This window comes from Fukomys damarensis, unplaced genomic scaffold, assembly GCF_012274545.1.
Source record: "Fukomys damarensis isolate Sample0158 unplaced genomic scaffold, DMR_v1.0_HiC HiC_scaffold_32, whole genome shotgun sequence".
Classification (NCBI taxonomy): Eukaryota; Metazoa; Chordata; class Mammalia; order Rodentia; family Bathyergidae; genus Fukomys; species Fukomys damarensis.
The window spans coordinates 43,890,083-43,899,480 of NW_022900944.1; the positions used below are offsets into that span (position 1 = coordinate 43,890,083).

Genomic DNA, 9,398 nt, shown 5'->3' on the forward strand with positions numbered 1-9,398 from the left:
GTGTGTGTGTGTGTGTGTGTGTGTGTGTGTGCATATATGTGTGTACACACACACACACACACACACACACACACACACAGACGCACAGACAATAGGGATATCTTTGGGAAGGAGATCTACTGAAGGAGATAGGGGTGGGAGGGAAGGACAATGGGAATAAAAACAATTAAGATGTTAAATACATGTATCTCCCCCCTAAGATAAATGTAAACATGTACTAATTTTAAAAATTTTGGCCGGAGATTTGGCTTAGTGGTTCTGCCACCCACCTCGCAAGCACAAGGACCCAAGTTCGATCCCTGGTACCAAAAAAATAAAAAAAATAAAATTTTTTTTTAAAGAAACAAAAAGGTGGGTTTTTGAGTCAGACAGTGGGGAAGACAGGCAGTGGGGCTGATGTAAGAAGAGATTTTGGGCTCTACTGCTTTTATTTCTTTTTTTTAAAACTGAAGAAAAAAACATCAAGTGCAGTCTATAGTTGTGAAATCCAATGCTCATGAAGGATCTCTCCTATGTTTTCATTGGTCTCTAACTTGGTTTGCTGTTGTACATATTATCAAGTGGAAAAGTTGCTCTTTGTGATGCAGTCTTCTTCAGTCAGCAATACATCTCTTGGTTCCAGCAGTATGTAGGACCTGAGAGATCAAGAGAGAAATCAAAGAAGAGTCTTGGTCAGGTCTTGTTGACAGGTGGCCCTGGAGGTGCTGTTCAGTGGTGAGAGAGATCAGAGGTCACCTGAGGTCCTGTGGGATAAAGCGCTGAAGAGCTGGCTGGGTCTCAGTCTTCCTGAAAGGGTAATGACATCCACAGGGTAGAACTTTACAGTCCTCCTGAACTTGCAGTCTTGCCTCTGGTATGGTACACAGCCCTAGGCTGCCCCACCAGCAGCTGGCGATATCAGCCGCTGTCTTGATCCTCTCTGTGGTGAGCAGTTAGGGCTTTTCACACCTCTCAGGGAGGGGTGATCTTAGTATCACTGTTGCACATTCAGAAACAGACTGCTGCAGGAAGGAGAGGATGATTTGCAAAGAAACACATACTCTTGTAACTGTGTATTCCAAAGAGAGAAGAGTGAGTCAGCAATGGGGAAGGGTCAACAGAGACATCAGAGGTTGTTCTCATCCAATACTACAGCAAGCACTGAGAGAGAAATATGGCTTTTAGGAAAAGTCACACAAGTCTACCTGACAACTCTTGTCCTACAGCACAGGCATCCTTTCATAGACACACAGTGGAAAGGAGCATAGGTTTCCATCTTGAGGACTCAACAGAATGACGGGCTACTGGGTCACCTTGAACAGATGGGAATAGGATTTCTCAAGGCCTGGGAGAAGCGTTATTACAAAGTAGATCAAAAAAGAACAGAGGGCTGGGGATTTAGGTCAGTGGTTCTGCTGACTACCTTGCAGGTGCAAGGACCAGAGTTCAATACCCAGTACAAGAAAAAAAACAAAACAAAACAAAACAGAAAAACTGGTCATTCAGATGAAATGAGAATAGAGCTGGCAGAGTTTAAGCACAGACCAACTTCTTTTCTTTAGGTCCTTGAAGTTGTCTCCATATCTAGTCACATTGTAAAGCATTTCCAGGTATATTCTCAATATTTAGACCATACAATCTCTACAGTGAAAAGAAATTACAGTGGGCTTTACTATCCTCTCCCACTTTGTATATTTCCCTACCTAATATGCTCCTTTGGGAAAAACTATTCTTTAGTACTTTAGGGCAGTGTTCAAAGTAGCATAACAATGTATACAGGGACATCTCCTGAGTTTCTGTTTTGAATTCTTGCCATATAACTTCTTCAAAGGACTAAGACTAAGGACTTATTTGGGGGTTTTATTTAATGAAAATAACTGACCCAAAGCAATACTTTGAATATACAGTCAGTATTTGATTTAAGAACTCAATTCATAGGGCCGAGGACTTAGCTCAGTGGTTCTGCCGCCTGCAATTCATACTTATGGCTGGTTGTAACTCAAGTTGATTGTAAGTCAAGACTATTTTTCCCATAAGAAATAATGGAAATACCCATAATGCATTCCAAACTTCCCAAAGCACCCCTTAACTGACATTTTCATAATTTACCAGAAACACAAATAATTTTCCTACTCACTAAAAAGTTAAAGTGTGCCTAGTTTACCAGAAACCATAATTTCACATTGTACTCAGCATTCAAGTTGATATCTTTGGCCTGCAGAAGGGAGGATGAAATGGAAGGGGACTACTGTTTGGAAAGAGAGTCCTCTTCCATAAGAACATCATGAATCTGGCTCTGTCCTTTCTTTCCTTGGAAGAATCTGTAGCCCACTAGGACCTGCATCGGGCTCACCAGGTCTCAAACTTTTCAAAACTAAAAACTGGTCTAAAGTTGTTTGTTTCTGTTTTTTCTTTAACATGGTTGTTTTTTGTTTGTTTTGTTTTTTTGATACAGGGTCTCACTATGTAGTTGAGACTGACCGGGAACTCACTATGTAGCCCAGGCTGGTCTTGAACTCACAGCAATCCTCCTGTCTCAGCCTCCCCAGTGCTGGGATTACAGGTGTGCACCACCACGCCCGGCTTTTAACATGGTTCTGTAGTATGACATGATATTGTCATTAAGCAAGTGAATGCAACTGGCTTTTTCTGATTGGGTGGGTCTTCTCTACAAATGTTTGTAGCTCTGTCATTTTTTCAGGATTTCCTTATTTCAGAAGAACTTTGCTGCACTGATTGTTGATACTCCCTCTCTTCATCTCAGCCTCCAGAGTGCTGGGATTACAGGTGTGCACCACCACGCCCGGCTTTTAACATGGTTCTGTAGTATGACATGATATTGTCATTAAGCAAGTGAATGCAACTGGCTTTTTCTGATTGGGTGGGTCTTCTCTACAAATGTTTGTAGCTCTGTCATTTTTTCAGGATTTCCTTATTTCAGAAGAACTTTGCTGCACTGATTGTTGATACTCCCTCTCTTCTTCAGAAAGCTCCTCAGCGGCCATTCTCTCTTGCTCAGCCAGAAGTTGCCTAAGTTCCTCTGTAGACAATTCCTCTGAGTGTTCCTCCACCAGTTCCTCAGCATCACCACTGACCACTGACTACCTGCAAGCCTATGGACTCTGCTATAGTGACAGTGTCATCAACCACAGGGTCAACTAAAGCTTCAGGCTCCTCTACACAGCCTTCAAAGTCTCTCTCCTGTATATATATTTTCCTCTCTTCCTGGGTAATGTAAGTTCTCCTGGGCATTTTCTTCCAGAAAAGGCCAGTTTCATGACAGCTGAAAACTTGATGGGAGCAAAAGCCATTTCTCTGTGTCATCATTTGGAAGCATATGTCATTTTCAGCACCCTTTTATCAGCACTGGCTGCTTCACCATGCATAGAACGGTATGAACCCCAGTTCTCGCTTTAAAATTGTGAAACCACCCCTTACTGAACCGAAATGTTTCACCACTACCACTTGTTGTTGAGCTATCCTTTATGAGATCTGCATTTACAGCCTTAGCTTTTTCACAAATTAGACTCAGTTAGGCTGTAACCTGCCTTCTGCTTTTCGTTTATCCACACTAATAATAGTCTTTCTACTTCATCTAACACTGTTGATCATGACTTACTAATTTGAGTAATTCCTTTAGCAACACTAGCTTCTTTACACAAATCTTTTCTCTTTAGGATTGTCAAGATAGTAGATTTTGACATGCTACACATATTAGCAAGATTGGTCACACGAATGCCACTCTCATATTTCTCCACAATTTCCTTCTTTTCAATCATGATTGCTTTCTTTATCTTTCTTCCTTCCTTAGCTTCTTTTCTAGCTTTCTGGGGGCCATTTTGATAGCAGTAATTGTAGCAGTTATATAAAGCATTGGTCAAAATCACATCCACAAACACGCACATCTAGGCTCAGATTGACTCTTATGTACACTTATATATGCTTTTTCAGCACTGAGTCTTTGCTTACAACAAGTGGCCAGCATTCGGGCTGTGACTTAAGACTTTGGCTGCAAGTTAAAACTAAAGTTCCGGTCGTAACCCAAGTCATTAATCTGTAAGGAGGGTTGTAACTTGAGGGTCCACTGTGTGCTGCTGTTTTAATCATAGGGTTCTGAAGTTAATATAGTGGAATATAAAATGTAGATTCTATATCTAAAAATAGAGAAGAAAAATACTGAATTCCATTATGGACAAAGAGTAGGAAGTATTGTTTTTTGTACACGGAGTTTCAATGAAATTATTATGTCTTACTTCATTTTGTATTCCAAACAGTGTGTACACGTTTTCAAGTGAGATGCAACAGCTCTCAATCCATCCATGTATGCTGTTCTATATAACTGTTTCTGTGTTACATAAACATAATGGTTGGGAGGGGAATGAAAGTCCCTTGCATGGCTCATGGATACGCAGCCTTTGCTGTGGGGTGACCACAACATTTGTGGCATTTCTGTGTTGATGACTGAGTTCATGACAGACCAATGATCTGCCACACAAATGAAGTGTTACTCAACTGGGAGTTTTGTAAAGACCATCCCAGGACATTTATGTAATATCCTCAGAAGTGTGTTCAATACATTCATCTTAATTAACATTATCTGGGGCTTATGAGCCTGCCTGTGCTACATAGTGAGTTCAAGGCCAGTCTGAACTACACAGTGAGACCCCGCCTCAAAACAAACAAACAAAAACCAACAACAAAATAAACAAATTCAGCCCTGAAATACAATGACAGCCATCAAGATCCATTGTTACCCAGGACCTTAATGTGACACACCCTTATCAAATAAAGTAGCCTGGAACAAGAAAGTCCAAGGAGATGAAGTCTACAGAAACAGATACTTCTGTTTTTTGTTTACATTTATCATATATGCAGTAATATTAAGATTGCAGGGAGGCAACCTACTCCTAATTTTAAAATTATTCAAGCAAAATAGGAATAGTAGAAACCAATACCTCCCATATAATATACAAGGCAAAGATAATGCAATCTCACAGGATTTTTTTTTTTTTTTTTTTTTTTTTTTTGTGGTACTGGGGATCGAACTGGGGTCCTTGCGCTTGTGAGGCAGGCCACCGAACCGCTGAGCTAAATCCCTGGCCCTAGGATTAATTTTTGAAAGGAAGGGATTATGAAAGTTTAGTAAAAGTTCAAGGATTTTCCATCAGAGAGGAGCACTAGGGTATACTCATCTTGGACAGATGCACGCGGTGCAGGATCATAAAGATGACTAGTCCTTACACTTTGTGCAAGAAGGATGTCCTGTATTTTGAGTAGAGGATGAAACCGAAAAATAAGTGCAGTATATTAAGCAACAGGGTTGTGGGTCCTGGATTTATAGTGATATGGCAAAACTGCTTTAGTCAGAAAAATTCCTATGATCACTTTGTACAAAACCACCAAATGGTCTAGGGATTTGATCTTCTACATTGAAGGCTTTTATTGTACTCTTTTTACTGAATCAGTTACTGCTGAAATTATGTGAAATACTGACAACATAAAATATTCACCACGGATTATGTCATAAGCAGCTTGTGAGAGACCATGCAGGACAGACATTAACAGGGATAAAAGGCAAAAGGTTAAAAAAAAAAGAAACATCTAGTGAAGGAGAAATTATCTGGTTGGACAGTATTAAGCAATCTAATATATATGTTCTTCCCAGAAAAAGATATCAGAATCATTTTTTTTTTGGTACTGGGAATCGAACTCTGGTCCTTTGCTTTCAAGGCAGGCAGTGGAACCACTGAGCTAAATCCCTGGCCCTATAAGAATCAAATTTATACCAACGATAAAGAGACAAATCTTCTAAGCAGCCTTAGGGAGGAAAAAAAATGCATACCAAATATACAATTAAAATATGAGAATGAGGGCTGACATGTATCTCAGTGGTAAAGCACCTGCCTAGTAGGCGGAAGGCCCTGGGTTCTGAAGGCCCTAGGTTCCATCTCCAGCACTAAGAAAAAGAACATTAAAAAATAAAATAAAATAAAAAATAAAGAAAAGAAAAATAACATTAAGAATGACCATTAACCTCTCAGTGGAAACAATGTATGCCTCCCAAGTGAAAAGAAACACGTCAGATCAAATTTCCTACCAGCAAAAATACCTTCAAGATTAAAACATTTTTCACTTATGTAAAAACCGAAAAACTTGCTGCCAGCAGAACCCTCTTCAAGAAATGGCAAAAGAAGCTCTTTAGACTAAAAGACATTACCCCCCCCCAAATTAAAAGGAACAAAGTAGGCTGGAAATGGTAAAATTAATTTTTGGTAATGGAGATTGAACCCAGGGTCTTCACCCTAAGCTAGATTTCCAGCCCTCCCATTCCAATTCTTAAATTTTGAGACAGGACCTTGTTAATACTGCCCAGGTTAGGCTTATATTCGTAATCTTCCTGCCTCAGCCTTCTAGACTGGGATTAAAGGTGTGCACAAATGTGCTTAGATTGGAATTTGTAAATCTGTAACTTAACTGTAGATCATACAACAAATCTGTACTAGATGTAAGATACTTTCCTTTCTCATTTTAAAATTCGTTTAAAAATAACTGTCTAAAGCAAAAACACCAGCCTGTTGGGTTTCTAATATATAAATAAATAAAATGCTTACAAATGATAACACAGTGGAAGGAGAACTAGGGTGCTCTAGTGCAGCTTTCTTAAAATATGTGAGAAGTGGCAAGATGTTCCCTGGAGACTGACTCAGAGAAAAGGAGTACACTGCAAATGATAGAGCAACCATTAAGTAAAAAATAAAGAAATTCTATCAAACCAACAAAAATCCCAACATGTTTGTAATTAAACACACTTCGAGATAACTGCAACCCATGAATCAAAAAAGACATCCTAAATGACATGGAAAACACACATTAAATGTGCAGGAAGGAGCCGAAGCAATGTCTAGAAGGAAATTCTTAGCTTTGAATGCTTACGTTACAAAGATCTAAAAGAAACTGAACTTCTACTTTAAGAAAATAAAAAAAGCAAATTAAACCCAAAGTGGAAGGAAAGAAAAATAAAAGTATATTACTGAAAAACAAAAATGTTTAAATAGGACAAAGAAAAAAATCAGTGACCCTAAAGTCCATAAAATAGAAAAGACTATACACAGAAATACCTGAACATGAAAGGCTGTTTCTGTTTGAGATTCAATAATGCAAATTTTAAGTTACCTGAGACCTTTTCTACCTTCTTTCAAGAATACTTTCAAAATTGCTGACAGGTAGTAGGGAAATTATTTCCCTAACATCAAACCAGAACCATCTTTTAAAGATTCAAATACAAAAGGGACTTTAGTCATCTAATGCAATCCCAGTCATCCAATAAGAATACTCAAGTCAGTGAAATCCTGGGAAATTATTTTTTAAAAATATAAGGAAATATATAATAAAGAAAATCTCTCTTTACTTGCCACTCCAAAAGAAAACAGATTTCCTTTTTCTCTAACACAAAAGGAAAATGTATCCTGCACATTTTCTGTGTTTTATGCAGCCATCAGTGATATGAAGACAAAACATCTTTTCCAGGATATTCTATGGAAGTTAATTTGGATGCATGCGTTGAAAGAACACCCAAAGACATCACACTATTATCAAAACACACATTTCATTTACCTTCAGCAAGATATGAAATTCTAGTTATTTCAAATAATCTGCCATGTTCATATTATCTTTAACAGCTTCTAAGAAAAGACAATTATATAGCTTTATAACAAAATAGGAAGAAAATGAAAAAAGAAAAACTTCTTGAATAAGAATAATGAATGAAGACTACTTAACAAGGGAGGTAACAAGAACTTATTATTCAAACTCAAAAGTTTTGGGGGCTGTGAGTGTAGCTCCATGGCAAAGTGCTTGCTTAGCATGGGTAAGGTGCTGCGTTACATCTCTAGCAGCTCAAAATACACCCACACCCACGGTGACAGTTTTCAAAACAAAGGGCAAAGGTTCCAATCTAAACTAAATTAATGATATTTCTTTTTTGTAACCGACATAATCATCCACATCAAATACTGGAAAACCTTTTCAAGCATAAGAGCAATCATTTACTTAAAAATACCCACAGAATGAAAATTTATCTGAAAACAACAGGTTCAGGATCAACAGGCTGCTTCAGAGCATACTCTAAAGCCATTCTACACACTCTAACAAAATTGCCTCATGTACAACTGTCAAGCAAGCAGATGATTCTGTGGCAGCAAAATTCCCAGGTGTTTCTAAGATTCTTCTCTCTTTCCAATAATTGCCAGGGTTGTGAAATGATGAGAGAGCCCTCCTGTGATCAGGCTGTGTTATGTGACACAGCTGAAGAGGATATTATCGTCTTGGGGCTTGCCTAATCAGAACAGCAGTGAACCATTTGTTCTGAGAATGAGTCAAAATAATGAGCAGGTCTCAGGCCACATCAGCTCTCTTTCTTCAGGGAAGCAATTGATACAATCACCCAAGAACTAGGAACCACTGGAGGTGTGAAGGTAACTACAAAGGACAGTTCAAGTTTAGTTGGTGAGTGCCTTCTTTAGCCAAGCACTGTCCTCAGGATGTCACACAGGTGAACGGACTCTGTCATACAGTAAGCAAACAAGTCTGCTCCGCTGAGATTGTCCACCTACCTGGTTATGGTGGAGGGTGAGACTCAAACCCAGTCTGGCTGCAGTCTGTGCACTTAACCGGTCAAGAACTTTCCAAGGTGAGAGTCTAATGTGAGTTCAAGGGAAAAGGCCAACTTCATCATTCGAAAAATAAGGAAATGGAGAAATGAGTGACTGAGGAAGAAAGTGGACAAAGGAATGTGGCCAAGAGCCCTGAGTTGGGGACATCTGGTCAAAACCCAGCTCCTCCGCTCCAGGCTGTGTAGCCTGTCTCTGCCTTCCCCTCTGTCCAATCCCACTGCGGTGAGGATAAAAGCCTAGCACATGGCACACACTCAACACACACCAGCCATCACGATCGCCCAGGTGAGGGAGGCCCGTAGCAGCGGTCACAGAACCACACTCAACCCCCAGGTCAGCACCGAGCCACCCGCAGGTCCGCAGGGAGAAGGGAATGATGACGGGACAGTGGGGTCACCCCCAACTGTTCCAGTGGCGTCCTCAGTTTACCCTACGTGACGCTCACTCCTCAGGGAATGCTGTGAGGACTTGTTCCCTCTTTACAGAGAGGCTCCCCCAGGTCCTCCACACGAGCCCCATCCCGCCACCCTGCCTCCCAGCGGGAAGGGACGCCAGCGAGCAGAAACTCCCAGAAGCACCTCGGACCCAGGCCAGAGAAAGCCCGCGCGACAACGGGACTGCTCGGCCAGGGACGCCCGGAGCCGGGTCGGGCGGTGCAGACTGGAAGAGGGCGGCCCGGGCCGGTTCCCAATCCCCGCGCCCGAGACATCCCGTTGTCTAACACAGCCCGCGGCGGTCCCGCTCACC

General features: G+C 40.6%; 1 long non-coding RNA gene across 1 annotated transcript; it reads right to left on the reverse strand.

The window, feature by feature from the left end:
* Positions 1-332: 332 nt before the first annotated feature.
* LOC104851995 lies at positions 333-8,908 on the reverse strand. Its single transcript, XR_777358.2, has 3 exons — positions 8,592-8,908; positions 736-1,001; positions 333-635 (listed from the first exon to the last, which is right to left on the reverse strand). It is a non-coding gene; the product is annotated as an uncharacterized LOC104851995 (long non-coding RNA).
* Positions 8,909-9,398: the final 490 nt, after the last annotated feature.